This window comes from Schistocerca piceifrons, chromosome 4, assembly GCF_021461385.2.
Source record: "Schistocerca piceifrons isolate TAMUIC-IGC-003096 chromosome 4, iqSchPice1.1, whole genome shotgun sequence".
NCBI classification, from domain to species: Eukaryota; Metazoa; Arthropoda; class Insecta; order Orthoptera; family Acrididae; genus Schistocerca; species Schistocerca piceifrons.
Window position 1 is genome coordinate 817,617,300 of NC_060141.1, and position 17,870 is coordinate 817,635,169.

Consider the following 17,870-nt stretch of genomic DNA (forward strand, 5'->3'; position numbering starts at 1 on the left):
TGTCTTGGACAATTCTCATTACAGCTCATACACAATCACAAACATAGATATTTATAAATACACTTCTGCAGATTGCTAGATACCTCTGTTTATTCACTTTCCTAAGAACTAACTGCTCTAGTATGTTCTTCTTTTAATATTTGACAGAGAATTCACCTGCAGTGACGTGTTTTCAGGATCACGTATCGTGTCGAGATGTTTTAACTTACCTTGCAGCTTGCTCCCACTCATTGTGCTGCATCGAATCCATTCATGTGTATATTCTCATTCATTTTGATGTTTTAGCATACTAGTTATTCAATTAGATGTTCCCAAATGAGATTTTCACTCTGCAGTGGAGTGTGCGCTGATATGAAACTTCCTGGCAGATTAAAACTGTGTGCCCGACTGAGACTCAAACTTGGGACCTTTGCCTTTCGCGGGCAAGTGCTCTACCATCTGAGCTACCGAAGCACGACTCATGCTCAGTACTCACAGCTTTACTTCTGCCAGTATCTCATCTCCTACCTTCCAAACTTTACAGAAGCTCTCCTGCGAACCTTGCAGGACTAGCACTCCTGAAAGAAAGGATACAGCGGACAGAAAGTTTCATATCAGCACACACTCCACTGAAGAGTGAAAATCTCATTCTGGAAACATCCCCCAGGCTGTGGCTAAGCCATGTCTCCACTGTATCCTTTCTTTCAGGAGTGCTAGTTCTGCAAGGTTCGCAGGAGAGCTTCTGTAAAGTTTGGAAAGTAGGAGATGAGATACTGGCAGAAGTAAAGCTGTGAGTACTGGGCGTGAGTCGTACTTCGGTAGCTCAGATGGTAGAGCACTTGCCCGCAAAAGGCAAAGGTCCCGAGTTCGAGTCTCGGTTGGGCACACAGTTTTAATCTGCCAGGAAGTTTCATATCAGCGCACACTCCGCTGCAGAGGGAAAATCTCATTCTGGAAACATCCCCCAGGTTGTGGCTAAGCCATGTCTTCGCTGTATCCTTTCTTTCAGGAGTGCTAGTTCTGCAAGGTTCGCAGGAGAGCTTCTGTAAAGTTCGGAAGGTAGGAGACGAGATACTGGCAGAAGTAAAGTGGTGAGTACCGAGTGTGAGTCGTGCTTCGGTAGCTCAGATGGTAGAGCACTTGCCCGCGAAAGGCAAAGGTCCCGAGTTCAAGTCTCGGTCGGGCACACAATTTTAATCTGCCAGGAGGTTTCAATTATATATTGGTTATTGCAGCTGTAGTTTTGCGTAGTTTGTAGTTGAGGAGCATAATGGGTTGTAGCTCATGGCAAACATAGCATGAGATGTTCTTAAATTAAGTACGTGTAGCTAGTGGGACATAAAGTGTATGTAGATTTAGTATAACTTTTTCTTTTGTTTGCTTAATAATCTGGTTGTACATAGTTTTTCCTTCCTGTGTGTATGTGTGTGTGTGTGTGTGTGTGTGTGTGTGTGTTTTCCCCCTCTTGTATATATTACCTTCATTTTAGCATTTAGTTTCCTTTTTGTAAATATTCTCATTCCCCTTTTTCTATAACTTTTCTTCCAACTATCTTAATCTATTTACTATGTTATCTACAAGTTCATGAAGAGTAGCAGTATTGGTGCTACATTAGGTCATTCAAATAGCCAGAATATTAGCTCACTCTTGAAGCTGTCAAGTGTGCCATATTCTTTAGGATAAAAATATACATAATTTGGTCCTTAGTGTTTAGACTACTTATTGATACTTAATACTACAGGTGAATGTGTTAGCACTAGCCAACAGAGCTCTAACTTCTACATTTACTCTCAAATGAATTAAGAAATCTTTATATGATTGGTCAGATTAATTGCTCTTTTAGTAGCACCTAGTAGCACTCGCCACTTCATAGGAAGCTGAACAGCATATTGCTAGTAGTTTGCAGTCCTGCGCATGTGTGAAATGATCACTGTGTTCTCATGTAACTAAGTGAGTAGTAGTGTCTGTGAGGGAGGGGGAGGAGGGGGTGAATGACCTTCCAAACTGTCCCCTTTACTGCTGCACTGTACATTCAGTTCATAGCACACTGGGAATGTTTAGCTTTTCAAATTGTGTTACAAATATAAATTCTCTTACAAACTAATTTCTTTCAAATCGTCTTACTTTACATTATATTTACACCTCAGTCCATGTACAAGTGTGTATTTTTACTTGGTTCCTTCACCATCTTCCCCTATATATAAGTTGCTAAGGTGTGTAATAAATGTCATCCTAACAATAAATTTTTCTATTTATGTTCATCTCCATATTTTGCCTTAATGTGTGATTGGAAATCACTCTCTCTCCCAATCATCATCTGTGTAACATTTAATGTCCACGACCTCTGCCTTATCATATAAATTCCTTAAGATCTTTATGTGGGTACAATCCATGCATTTTTCCCATTTTTGGATTATGTAGTAAATAACACCATGGGTGTGGTATTTTATGAATGACATAAGGTTCTACATATGCTAATTGCTAGTTTTGGTTAAATGTTTTATTGATAGTGAATGTGTTCATAACAACAGTCCTTGCCCGACATGAAAGTTGGTCATTCTTCTTATCATACTGCACCTTCCTGTATTACGCATTTTTTCTAGAGCTATCAACTCTTGCCATACCTTTGCTTCCAAAGGTATAGTTATTTTTTCAGATGATTTCGGTAAATGCTTGACGCTTTCACCACCTTCAAGCCTGTCAAACATTAATTCAGCAGGTGTGTATCCTGTGGATAAGTGAAGCAAATTGTTTAGTATTTGTTCAAAAGGTGTTATGTACTCTATCCATTTACTGTCTTTAATGGGATGTATGTTCTGATGAATCTCCGATGAATTCTCAAAATACCTGCTTCTGGTTGGAATTTAGATCCAAAAATATGTTTCATACCATGAACCATGGACCTTGCTGTTGGTGGGGAGGCTTGCGTGCCCCAGCAATACAGATGGCCATACCATAGGTGCAACCACAATGGAGGGGTATCTTTTGAGAGGCCAGACAAATGTGTGGTTCCTGAAGAGGGACAGCACCCTTTTCAGTAGTTGCAGGGGCAGTGGTCTGGATGATTGACTGATCTGGCCTTGTAACACTAACCAAAACGGTCTTGCTGTGCTGGTACTGCATACGGCTGAAAGCAAGGGGAAACTACAGGCGTAATTTTTCCCGAGGGCATGCAGCTTTACTGTATGGGTAAATGATGATGGCGTCCTCTTGGGTAAAATATTCCAGAGGTAAAATAGTCCCCCATTCGGATCTCCAGGCGGGGACTACTCAAGAGGACGTCATTATCAGGAGAAATAAAACTGGCATTCTGCAGATCGGAGTGTGGAATGTCAGATCCCTTAATCAGGCAGGTAGGTTAGAAAACTTAAAAAGGCAAATGGATAGGTTAAAGTTAGATATAATGGGAATTAGCGAAGTTCGGTGGCAGGATGAACAAGACTTTTGGTCAGGTGAATACAGGGTTATAAATACAAAATCAAATAGGGGTAATGCAGGAGTAGGTTTAATAATGAATAAAAAAATTGGATTGCAGGTAAGCTACTACAAACAGCATAGTGATCGCATTATTGTGGCCAAGGTAGACACGAAGCCCACACCTACTACAGTAGTACAAGTTTATATGCCTACTAGCTCTGCAGATGATGAAGAAATTGATGAAATGTATGATGAGATAAAAGAAATTATGCAGGTAGTGAAGGGAGACAAAAATTTAATAGTCATGGGTGACTGGAATTCGAGATTAGGAAAAAGGAGGGAAGGAAACATAGTAGGTGAATGTGGATTGGGGGAAAGAAATGAAAGAGGAAACTGTCTGGTAGAATTTTGCACAGAGCTAACACTTGATTCAAGAATCATAAAAGAAGGTTGTACACATGGAAGAATCCTCGAAATACTAGAAGGTAGATAGATTATATAATGGTAACACAGAGATTTAGGAACCAGGTACTAAATTGTAAGGCATTTCCAGGGGCAGATGTGGACTCTGACCACAATCTATTGGTTATGAACTGTAGATTAAAACTGAAGAAACTGCAAAAAGATGGGAATTTAAGGAGATGGGACTTGGACAAACTGATTAAACCAGAGATTGTACAGAGTTTCAGGAAGAGCATAAGGGAACAATTGTCACAAATGGGGGAAAGAAATACAGTAGAAGAAGAATGGGTAGCTCTGAGGGATGAAGTAGTGAAGGCAGCAGAGGATCAAGTAGGTAAAAAGATGAGGGCTAGTAGAAATCCTTGGGTAACAGAAGAAATATTGAATTTAATTGATGAAAGGAGAAAATATAAAAATGCAGTAAATGAATCGGGCAAAAAGGAATACAAACGTCTCAAAAATGAGATCGACAGGAAGTGCAAAATGGCTCAGCAGGGATGGCTAGAGGACAAATGTAAAGATGTAGAGGCTTATCTCACTAGGGGTAAGATAGATACTGCCTACAGGAAAATTAAAAAGACCTATGGAGAAAAGAGAACCAGTTGTATGAATATCAAAAGCTCAGTTAGAAACCCAGTTCTAAGCAAAGAAGGGAAAGCAGAAAGGTGGAAGGAGTATAGATACAAGGGCGATGTACTTGAGGACAATATTCTGGAAATGGAAGAGAATGTAGATGAAGATGAAATGGGAGATACTGCTTGAAGAGTTTGACAGAGCACTGAAAGACCTGGGTCGAAACAAGGCCCCGAGTGTAGACAACATTCCATTAGAACTACTGACAGCCTTGGGAGAGCCAGTCCTGACAAAACTCTACCATCTGGTGAGCAAGATGTATGAGACAGGCGAAATACCCTTAGACTTCAAGAAAAATACAATAATTCCAATCCCAAAGAAATCAGGTGTTGACAGATGTGAAAATTACCGAACTATCAGTTTAATAAGTCACAGCTGCAAAATACTAACACAAATTCTTTACAGACGAATGGAAAAACTGGCAGAAGCCAACCTCGGGAAAGATCAGTTTGGATTCCGTAGAAATATTGGAACACGTGAGGCAATACTGACCTTACGACTTATCTTAGAAGAAAGATTAAGGAAAGGCAAACCTACATTTCTAGCATTTGTAGACTTAGAGAAAGCTTTTGGCAATGATGACTGGAATACTCTCTTTCAAATTCTAAAGGTGGCAGGGGTAAAATACAGGGGACGAAAGGCTATTTACAATTTGTACAGAAACCAGATGGCAGTTATAAGAGTCGAGGGGCATGAAAGGGAAGCAGTGGTTGGGAAGGGAGTGAGACAGGATTGTAGCCTATCCCAGATGTTATTCAATCTGTATATTGACCAAGCAGTAATGGAAACAAAAGAAAAATTTTAGTAGGAATTAAAATCTATGGAGAAGAAATAAAAACTTTGAGGTTCGCCGATGACATTATAATTCTGTCAGAGACAGCAAAGGACTTGGAAGAGCAGTTGAACGGAATGGACAGTGTCTTGAAAGGAGGATATAAGACGAACATCAACAAAAGCAAAACAAGGATAATGGAATGTAGTCGAATTAAGTCAGGTGAAGCTGAGGGAATTAGATTAGGAAATGAGACACTTAAAGTAGTAAAGGAGTTTTGCTATTTGGGGAGCAAAATAACTGATGATGGTCGAAGTAGGGAGGATATAAAATGTAGACTGGCAATGGCAAGAAAAGTGTTTCTGAAGAAGAGAAATTTGTCAACATCGGGTATAGATTTAAGTGTCAGGAAATCGTTTCTGAAAGTATTTGTATGAAGTGTAGCCATGTATGGAAGTGAAACATGGACTATAAATAGTTTGGGCAAGAAGAGAATAGAAACTTTCGAAATGTGGTGCTACAGAAGAATGCTGAAGATTAGATGGGTAGATCACATAACTAGTGAGGAGGTATTGAATAGAATTGGAGAGAAGAGGAGTTTGTGGCACAACTTGACAAGAGGAAGGGACCGGTTGGTAGGACATGATCTGAGGCACCAAGGGATCACATATTTAGCATTGGAGGGTAGCGTGGAGGGTAAGAATCATAGAGGGAGACCAAGAGATGAATACACTAAGCAGATTCAGAAGGATGTAAGTTGCAGTAAGTACTGGGAGATGAAGAAGCTTGCACAGGATAGAGTAGCATGGAGAGCTGCATCAAACCAGTCTCAGTACTGAAGACCACAACAACAACAGCCATGAGATTTAATAAATTGTTTCCATTTAGATCTTGTTAAATTGATAGCATTATCAGTGAGTCTGGCTTTTTGCTTGCCAACTTGGACAAAATAATTTCCTACTATTCTCTTTATGATGGGTCCTGGCTTAAAAACTTTATATCTTCCCATGAAAATTCAGATTTTTTTCAAGTTATCAGTAATTTCATATTCAGAGAAACTTTCTATGACTTTCCTGAGTATTTGTACATAAGCTTCCCACATGGACGTGGTGATAAGATCATCAACATACACAATGACTTGATCTGAAAGTTCTGCCCAAGTACTCTGTCTAACACTGCAATAAATACGCTGGCACTCACTTTAAAGCCAAATGACAGAATGCAAAACTGGTAACTTATACGTTGCACACAAAAGCAGCACACTGGTGACTTTCAGGATGAAGTAAGATTTGCAAGTATGAGGCTGTGAGGTCAAATACTTAACTCTGTGAAATTGTAACAACTGCGCTTCAGTATTCTCTGGTCTGGTTCTTACAGGCATGATGATTTTATTTATTTTCCTTGCATCCATGACAAGATGAACTGTACCATCAGGTTTGACTATCACTAAAATTGGACTGTGTGTGGTGAGTGTGATGGTTCAATTATATTTCACTTAATCATCTCTTTCCTGACAGCCTCCTTTTTAGTCCATGGATTGTGTATAACATGCAACATATGGATATACCTTCATTTGATATACATACCCCTTTATTACACTGGATTCATATGGCTATACCTTAATTTGATACTATTATCCCTTTATTACATTGGATTTTTCTTCAGAAATGTGTGAGAATTAAGTTTGTTCTGCAGCTTGTCAAAGTGCAGACCAACTTTACAAAATTAAATTTACCACTGCGCCAGTATCTAACACAACCTGTACGTTTGTGTTGACAATTTTGCAATTATACTAGCTTGTACTTTGTTCTCTAATTCTTTAATATTACCTATGTCTTCATCTTTATAAAGATCATCCCTCATGTCATTTTCCTGACCATATCTTACAAAATAGCTGTTAAAAGCCTTATGCCCCAATTTGCTTTCACAGTCACTGGTAGGGGCCTTGGCCCAACCGATTACTCACATCAGCCATGTGTATTGTAGGTTCAGAATTATTCCACATACAGCCTTGTATTTGATTGGGGGCAGAATGACCCTGTTTTGGGTTTCTCCTGCTTCTGTAACCACTACTATTATTGCAGTTACATAGTGGTTGATTACCAAAATTTTGACATGTGTTTCTGTTCAGGCTGTATGCATTATTTCATCCATTCTGGTTATTACGGTGTTGAGAACCATGATTTTGTTGATTTTATCCCCTGCCTTCATGGCCTCTGTTACCATTTATTTGGTTGTTTTCAAAATTATGGTTCTCACTATACCCCTGTCATGGTACCTATGGATGGTACGCATGTCGTGCGTTACCATATTGGTAGCATTGATTAATACCATTAGTGTTGTTGTAGTCTCCCTACCGTCGTTATTGCCACTATTGTTGTAGTTGTTAATATTTCCATTTACAGGCATGCCTGACTGATTACAATCATAATCATTAGTCGCACATGCATCTAATGTGGCGCCAAAGTTGTGGCTTACTGTAGTGGCAGCATGAGCTACTGTTCACACAGGAAACCCCAAGTTCTACGTAGTTGCGCAGCTTTCAATATGGCGTCAGCTGAAATCATATGTGTGGGTATGAATGTTATAGTGCAGGTTATGGCCTTACAGCTGTGCCAAGAGTTAAATTCAAGGAAAACGAAACCCAAATGTTGGATCCGAAAATAGATTTTACACATGGATAAATGAGGGGGAACAAACGCATTTATGAAAGAAATAAATCTCAGAGACAAAAATGCTGTCTGCAGTGGCAAACAAACCAACAGCTGACACGTAAATATCATCTGCAGACACACCACTTTTCCAAGATTTTAGAGTCATACTGTATTCATTAATATAGGCATTCAGAGTAACTAGTTTTTAGCTTTAACAGCTGCCACATCATACTCTGGAGCTATTTCTTGCATATAATCCACAGTTTATAATTTGCTTGGTCTCATAAATTATGAAGTTAATACGACTTGCTCTTTTGGCTACAAATGTTAAGTTTATATATTCATTCAAAAAATCTTTTAAGACTGTGAGCTACAGGGATATCTCATTAGTTTGCAAACGCGCGCACACACACACACACACACACACACACACACACACACACACACACACACACACACACACTCTGTTGCTGCAGAAAAGATGTGAAGGTGTACCTGCTGATCATTGTTTTCACTTTCTTCAGAAAGAAAATAAAAGGTACACAGAATTTCAATTGACTGTAGGAGCAATTACAGTACAATAACAGTGCCAGAATGCTTGTGTTTCGAATTACTGCCTCCATGGAGTAGTGGTGGTAGGAAAGTGGCACAACAAAGTACAGTACTGTACCTCATTTACATAAATAACTTGACAGAATATAGTTCATGAAGTACCAATATCAAATGTCTATTTGGTCTACTACAAGCAAAAAGTTTTATGTCAAGAAATAGTTTCACATTTCGGCAACTGACCTTGTACGCCAGTACGAAACATTCAGGAATGTTATCCAACGGGACCTTGAGTTTTTACATCATACCATAACTAATGTGATCTACACTTTGGAGATAACGAGAGCACTACAGATCTTACTATACAACTCCCATGCCATTCAGTTAACACCTTCCACACTTCCACACATATTAACACCTTCCACACTCTGCTAGGACTACAGCATAAGCTTAGCCCTACGTTAATGCCTGCAGAAATGCTCCTGCAAACTCTGGCTAATGTTTCGTTTCATCTGGCATCACCAATGCAAATGTTTTACCCCATATGGGAATCTTCGCTACCCCATTATTATGCTACAGTACATCTTGTGTGAAATTCTCAAGGACTGTGCGCACAGATTTCTCTACCCATCACTTGCGCCAACTGTGAGTTTGAATGCTACCGATTACACACCTTTCCGGTTACTTGGGTTGCCCTACAAAAGCTAGTGACTTGGCAAACTAATGATATCTTAGCTATTAGCAAAGATCGCCAAAGACATTCTGTCATGCAGCTGACTGACCTCCATCAGCGCCTTCACACTAATTACTATATGTGTTCAAACTTATCCATTCATACTGGAACTAAGGACTGTGAGTTGGCCTTGTTTTTATAGGAAACAACCCCCCCCCCCCCCCCACCCCTTCCCCGTCCTTGTATATAATTGACCTTGCGTGAGCCTTGGTTTAAACCGGTAGGGGATAGTTTATTATATTTTGTACCTCAAACATCTACAATTGCTTTAATGTGCTATTACCATGTCTTCGTGTCTCAGACGTATCATTTCGCACTAGAAAACAGTGGATTACTGTTCAACATGTCTTGGTTTAAACCAGTAGGGGATAGTTTATTATATTTTGTACCTCAAACATCTACAATTGCTTTAATATGCTATGACCATGTCTTCGTGTCTCAGACGTATCATTTCGCACTAGAAAACAGTGGATTACTGTTCAACATGTCCACCTGTGATTTAATAACACCTACTGTCAAACTGTCAGCACACCTAACACAAGTGGAAAATTTGAGCCTTGGACCCCTTTTACTTTATTTACCTGAGGTACCTGTGGTACTACCATCACTCAATAGTGTACCCAGGCTACCCAACGAGTCCGATGCTCGATTACTTCAGTCAATTGAAGAATTATTAGCTCACAAAAAGGGCCAAATCGCCCTGGATCGAGCTGTTGCTCACAAAGCTACCTGGTGGACACAGAAACAATTGTATATGGTTACTCTGCCTAGTGCCCTGACTGTTCCAACCCTGATTGTCGCAGGAGCTGTTCTCTGGTGCCTGTATAAGAAAGGATATTATAAACACATTAAGTCAACACAACCAACTGTCCATGAGGCACAGCCCGAGGGTGAATTTCGACAAGAGTAATGTCAGGCATGGTCTACATAGTGAAACACACTCTTTAACTGAAATAAAGTTTGTATTGTCCTATGTTCATTTACTACTACAGTTATCATGTATCAATGTATCTAATCATGTAAACTATTGGGAAAGATAGCTACTGTTCTAGCATTGTAATTATCTTTTGGGGTCTAATATTTTGGGTAAAGATACTAGGGATGACCACTGAATGTAGGAAACCTTAGTTTATTTGCTACTGAAGCCCACCCCTGCAAACATTACTGATACAATCCCTGGGGGAGTGTTTCAGTACCTGCCTACACATTAAGCAGCTGCCACCATGTCCCTCCTTCCCACCGCCCCATCTGAAGGAACGACAGTGTATCCAACGCTGCGTGGTGCCCTGTGCTGCCTCGCTCTCCATCAGTGGCACATGGGCCACCCCATCACAGAGCCACATCTGACTCAAAGATTCTCACTCTGTTTATTTTTCAATGATTGTCTATATTATATGTGGAAGATATACCATCAACAGTTAGAACTTTAACTCTATTGTGTTTAACCAACTGCAATCAGTGTCCCTACACAGAAGCAAATGCCTTTTATGTTACATTATGAACATGTTTTAACTTTCTATTATCTGTATATGAAGCAATTTTTTAGCTTGTTAGTGTTTCAATAAGTCTTTAATTATTATTTTGAAGCTATTGACCATAGAAACTAACTCTCAGTTTGAGAATTTCAATGTTTTATCTAATTATTTACTATCTTCATATTCTGTTTATGTTAACTATGTTTGTCAATTGAATACTTTTATTTTGTGGAATTAACTTATTTGTTACAATTACCACCTTCATATTTTAGTTTATATTCTGAAACTGATTCCACTATGTAGCAACGAGTTTAACATTTGCCAAACAACACAAACAATTACACATTTCTAGAGACACCTGTAACCTTCAAAAGATCAGTGCTGATTCAGTTCAGCCAGCATCTACACTTCTGCTACACCGAGTTTAGTATTGCAAGTATATATGATTAACAGAATCTGTAATACTTCATTCCAGTGCTATGAAACTTTTGACATACTTTTAATTTGTTGTGCTATGATTTGCATTCTGATACAGTAATGATGATGGGAAATTATTGTATTGAATCATGTGTGATAGGATCAATGTCTCTAAATGTTTTACGATTTTGATCACTGAACTGACAACAATCTTCCTGTATAATATCGTTTTTTTTTTTTTTTTCTTTTTCAAAGGGACGTTTTTATGTTGTTGTAAAACCACTCCAGCATACATAGATGTTTTTGTAAAACTTAGATTCAACCCTCCCCCATTTTTGCAAATATTAGCACACCCGACCAAGGGAGCAAATTGTTTTCTTTTATCAATGAGCAACAACTAATTTTCACCATAAAACCTCACTCCCGCCGAAGGGGAAGGAGATGTACAGGTGCTGACAGATTTGAGGATGGGAGTCCTTTATTTTCAATAAAATAAAAGGGAAATTTTTTTTTAATGTGTGAGCTATGGATGGCAATGGATCTTCACAAAGCCGTGCACAGGCCCTGGGTTGGCAACACATCAGATTTTTCCAGTATGTGCCACTATCCCACGGCTTGTTCACATGCTCGATGAACAAACAACCTTTCTGCTGACGGGGTGTTGCTTAGGGAAGCGTTGCTTGCCTAGGCAGAGCTCCTACAGCAGCCAATCAGAAAGGTCCAGGAGATCACGTGTGAGTGCCCACCTCGCTGAGCTGCACAGATGAGGCATGTGGATCGCCCTCTTTTATTGACAGGCCCCCGACGAGGTCAGACGCATTGGCCGGTTGCTCTGTGCACTTTTCGAGCCCCGGCTCAATCTGTTTGCCCCTTAGGGCCGCTAAACTCACATAATGTAGACCGGCTAGGTCAATCAGTAAATGTTTTCTCAATAAACGGGAGGCAGTTTGCCAGCCAGGGTTGAAAAATTAACACTTGTTCTTTTTTAGACCCCACTTCCACCTCAGCCACGTCCTGAGATGCACATTGGGTTTTGCTTCTGTAATTAATTGCTGCCAGTTTATACTGGACAGTGAGACATTGAAAGTGTCTAGTTTTTCTTTTGGCACCATTCTTCTGTGAAAAACGTAATTCAGTTGCTATGTATTTGTCTGTTGGTTACCCAGAGTCTTGATTTGTAGTTTCATGACTAGTGCACCATTGTCTGCTATCACTGCATCAACTACATTTATTTTGTAACTCCAGGTATCTATATTTGTAATAATGGTGTCAAGGCAGACATTACCTCTAGTTGAAAGTCTGTTTGCTATAAAGAGACCATAACTATTTACTGAATTCTTTTGTACTATTTTCATGTATGTCTACATTAATATCACCACACAGTGCAATTTTTCGTTTATGGTGTGTTGTGTGACATAAACAACTTTCCAAGTTAGTAATAAAGTTTTCAAAATTTTCATTTGGAGAATGGTACACTGAAACAATAATCATATTCATATCTACTAGTTTTAAGCCAGCCAGTTCTAAATCCATACATATCTATCTAGTGCATAGTCAACTATCTTTTAAACTTGATGATGATACTGCTTTTTTATCGGGTCTACTGAATGTATACTGTATATATTTCTGTGTGTTTTAATCGCCCTTGGTATTTTGGTAATAATTGTTGCCACAGTTGTCATGGTAACTGTGTAATTCTCAGCCTATATGTGTCACCAGGTATGAACATGGAGGGGCAAGTGGGCAGCACACTGCTCTCCCAACTGCTGTCAGTTTTCATGACTGGTGCTGCCACTTCTCAATCTAGTAGCTCCTTAAATGGCCTCACAATCAGTCAAAACTCTCACTCTCTTTAAATTTAAGGAGGTATTAGACAGGTGGTTTTTATAAAGCATACTACTCAATTGAAGAACATCTTGGAAGTAATTTGGAAGGAATGTATAAACAATGAAATAATGTAACTACCATTAACTAAATGTGTAAAACAGTATAATTAATTCTTGAATGAAATAAATAATGAAATAGAGAAACTATCATTAACTAAATGTGTAAAACTGTATAATTAATTCTTGAATGTGAACTATATAATGATTATTACTGAAATCTTCTGATTACTAAGAAGTTTATGTGCTTATGTATATATGTAAAATAAGGATTTGTGAAAAATGCAGAAATTGCTAACTACTAGAAAGATGTATGTATATTTTTGCATATTGCAAAATGTGTAATGTAAAAATTAGTAATAACTATACTCTTATGAATATTTAAAATGTATTTTGATGAATCTGATTGCATGGTCAACATGCTGAATAGCTAATAAATAAACATATAAACATATGGTTATAATAGAGGGAAACATTCCACGTAGGAAATATATATCTAAAAACAAAGATGATGTGACTTACCAAATGAAAGTGCTGGCAGGTCGACAGACACACAAACAAACACAAACATACACACAAAATTCAAGCTTTCGCAACAAACTGTTGCCTCATCAGGAAAGAGGGAAGGAGAGGGAAAAGGCGAAAGGATGTGGGTTTTAAGGGAGAGGGTAAGGAGTCATTCCAATCCCGGGAGCAGAAAGACTTGCCTTAGGGGGAAAAAAGGACGGGTATACACTCGCACACACACACATATCCATCCACACATATACAGACTCAAGCAGACATATGTATGCTTGCATATAAACATATGTAAACATGGGCTGATTGCACCTCGCTTGCTAACAGCACTCGACAGACACAGATGGTGACCCATCAAAGTGCTAGCCAAGCCTGACAGCATTTAACTCCGGTGATCTGACAGGAACTGGTGTTACTACAATGCCGACCATTGGCTTTTACTTGATACAGCAAACAAAAATACCGTATAACTTTACAAAAACCATTATCAAGTGTTGATATATTGACAAAGACAAGATCTGATTGATATAAACATTATAGTGGTACAAAATTAACACCCCTGAGTCCAAATAATCTCGTTACTTCTAGGAAGACTCACTGGTAGGGTGTTGTTTTATGACTTTTTCTTTTTCTCTTTTAATTTCTGAGAATGATTTTCAGTTTCTTCCATGATGTATGCTGGTAGCTCTTCAAAGACTTTTGCACCCAATCTTAAAATTCCTTTCTGAACCATTGATGAGGTCTGTAATGGAATTATTTTTACTTGTAGTATCCCGGTTGTGAATTGGGCTGCTCAAAGCAAATTCATACTTGTTACTAATCACAAACACCATTAGGAAGTGCAGTGTTTATTGGTGTGTAATTTTGAGAATCCCATGGTCCTTGAACAGGCTTCTGCAAGATTTTCAGTTATCGACTTTACACAGTCTTCTTACTGCAGGCTGTTGTAGAATGAACATCTTTTTACCCTTGCCTGAATCACTCCATAATGCCATAAGACAGAACAGAATGAAAGTGTGCAAAGTGTGTTAGCAAGTCCGTTTGTAGGCAAACAATATGAAACATATTTTGGAAAGTAAAGCAAGCAGAACTGATCTGTTTGGCAAACTTATCCTAGTGCTGGTGCCACTTCAGTTTACCATGCTTAGGAATTTCACACATGTAGTCTCATCTAATGTGTGCTCATTGATTTCTATTTCTAGTATATACATTTTAGTCATTTGTTTATTTATGTATGAAGATGGTATCTGTTCTTTAGGACATGTCCGAAAGAAGAGATACCATCAGTGAGCATGCAGCTTGGTGGAATGAAATTACAGTGTTGATATAAGTCAACGGGGACAGCTGAAAATCACACTTTATTCAGATACATATAGACAAAAGGTAAAACTGTCTTTCATTATGTTGAAAAAATTCATTAAGTGACAACAGTTGGGTAATTAGCACAGAGAATAATTGTTTATTACATTTAGTTCTTCTGGTTATTTAACATATAACACTAAAATAAAATGATTCAGTTACTTTTATAATTTTTTCTTTAAAAGGTTTAGGTGAACTTGGCTCAGGTAAATTGTTTATTAAAGTTTTAATCAATAGTATCAACTAAATAGGACTGATGACCAGAGCATTGCAGGTGTTGAACCAGGTGTAAGACTGTAGCCACAATGACATGATGTCCCTGGGCCAGTCATCTTAGCCAGGAACATCCAGGAAGGTTGCTTGAAATTAGTGGATAGGATTCCTCTCAGGGCGGGGCTTCCATGGAGATTATGACATTTGGTAGATTTTATGAAAAAATAGATTCATATTAGAATAGTTCACACATGAAATACATATGTGCCTGATAATACAAAAGTTTATTAGGGTACAGTTAATTTATTTTCTTGCATGACAATATTTCACGTCACCACCTACCACCATGTTACCTTTGAAACTTCCTGGCAGATTAAAACTGTGTGCTGGGCCGAGACTTGAACTCGGGACCTTTGTTTACCACAAACAGTTATAAAGGCACATATCCCTAATAACTGCTTGGACTGTATTTAAATAAGTTTTTATTCCTTTCTCCTTGCCTTACTTTATAACTTTTGGCCTCACTCATGAGTAGTTTAATATTACCATCCATTTAAGAATTCACCTGATGCATTTATATTAAGATGCCCTGCTGCACCCACAGGACAGGACAAGTAGTACGAATTGTGGAAGGAGGCCAGAATGAGAGGCTGTCAGTTACACTCCAAACATAACACTTTATTTAGATGTCCAAACATTACAGTGCAACTTCTAAGCTTCACTTTTGACAGAAAAGTCTTTATTTCTGAAACTGCTGAAGGCCCATGAATTAAATAGAACTGCTATAAGTAAGTATATATATATAATACGAAAGCGCTGGCAGATCGATAGAAACACAAACAGACACATACATACACACAAAATTCAAGCTTTTGCAACAAACTGTTGCCTCATCAGGAAAGAGGGAAGGAGAGGGAAAGACGAAAGGAAGTGGGTTTTAAGGGAGGGGTTAAGGAGTCATTCCAGTCCCGGGAGCGGAAAGACTTACATTAGGGGGAAAAAGGGTGGGTATACACTCGCACACACACATATCCATCCATACATATACAGACACAAGCAGACATGTCTTTCTCCAAAGGTCTCTTTAATTTTCCTGTAGGCAGTATCTATCTTACCACTTGTGATATATGCTTCTACATCCTTACATCTGTACTCTAGCCATCCCTGCTTATCCCCCTGAGGGTCCAGGGGTTAGAATAGGCCCGAGGTATTCCTGCCTGTCGCAAGAGTCGACTAAAAGGAGTCTCACACGTTTCGGCCTCCATGTGATGGTCCCTGTTAGGCTTTGACCTCCATTTTTCAAAACATTCTCAAAGGGCGAGCCAATTGGGGAAGGGCCCCTTAAATGGTGCATCTTTCTCATCACATTGCAGTCCCACCTATTCTCCATCTCTTGGGCGAGGACACTTTCCTGGGTGTGTTTTCCACCATGCGCTATGCAGTGTCACTTTCTGTGCCAACAGTGACCGTGGACTTATTTGCACCTCATATACAGCACGGTAGCCAGTTTGTTGTGACGTCACCACCATGTACCCTGTTGGTTGTAGCCCTCTGATGACACAGGGATCATTCTGCTGATGCTTACACAGTTAACTTCCCATATATGCTAAGGAGTAGATGCCCGTAACCCTGGGGCATCGGGACACCTGGCAATGGCCATTCTGCCAGGTGGCCTTTGTTGCAGCTGGGTGGCACCCGTAGGGAGGGCCCCTGGTAAGAGTGGGTGGCATCAGGGTGGATGACACAGCATGAAGCGTAATATATCATCTCTTGCTGGTGGTCCACCACCAGCAGTCTCTAAGCGGGCAAAGTCTAACTTCAATGCTAAGAAATATGATTCCAAGTCGTTCCCCTCCCTGGCCACACCATGGGAATGGGATGAATGCCAGGCTAAGAATGGCAGTGAAGCTTATTCGCCCAAGTACCTCATATGTACGAGAGTTGATGGGGTATCTTTCATGTCCATGAAGCCTCAGTTTTTATGGAACATTTGGAGGACAAGTTTGGGGAGATGGAAGGCTTGCACAAAATGCGCTCGGGGTCAGTTTTGATAAAAACAGTGTCCTCTGCCCAGTCATAAGCATTACTCACTTGTGGCAGGTTGGGGGATGAAACTTCCTGGCAGATTAAAACTGTGTGCCGGACTGAGATTCGAACTCGGGGCCTTTGCCTTTCATAGGCAAGTGCTCTACCATCTGAGCTACTGAAGCACGACTCACGCCTGGTCCTCACAGCTTTACTTCTGCCAGTATCTCACCTCCTACCTTCCAAACTTTACAGAAGTTTTCCTGCGAAACTTGCAGAACTAGCACTCCTGAAAGAAAGGATACTGCAGAGACATGGCTTAGCCACAGCCTGGGGGATGTTTCCAGGATGAGATTTTCACTCTGCAATGGAGTGTGCACTGATATGAAACTTCCTGGCAGATTAAAACTGTGTGCCGGATCGAGACTCGAAATCAGAACCTTTGCCTTTTGCGGGCAAGTGCTCTACCATCTGAGCTACCCTAGCATGACTCATGCCCAATCCTCACAGCTTGTGCTTAGGTGCTTGGGTAGCTCAGATGGTAGAGAACTTGCCCACAAAAGGCAAAGGTTCTGAGTTCGAGTCTCGGTACGGCATACAGTTTTCATCTGCCAGGAAGTTTAATATCGGTGCACGCTCCACTGCAGAGTGAAAATCTCATTCTGGAAAGATCCCCCAGGCTGTGGCTAAGCCATGTCTCCACAATATCATTTTTTTTCAAGTGTGCTAATTCTGTAAGGTTCGCAGGAGAGCTTTTGTAAAGTTTGGATGGTAGGAGAC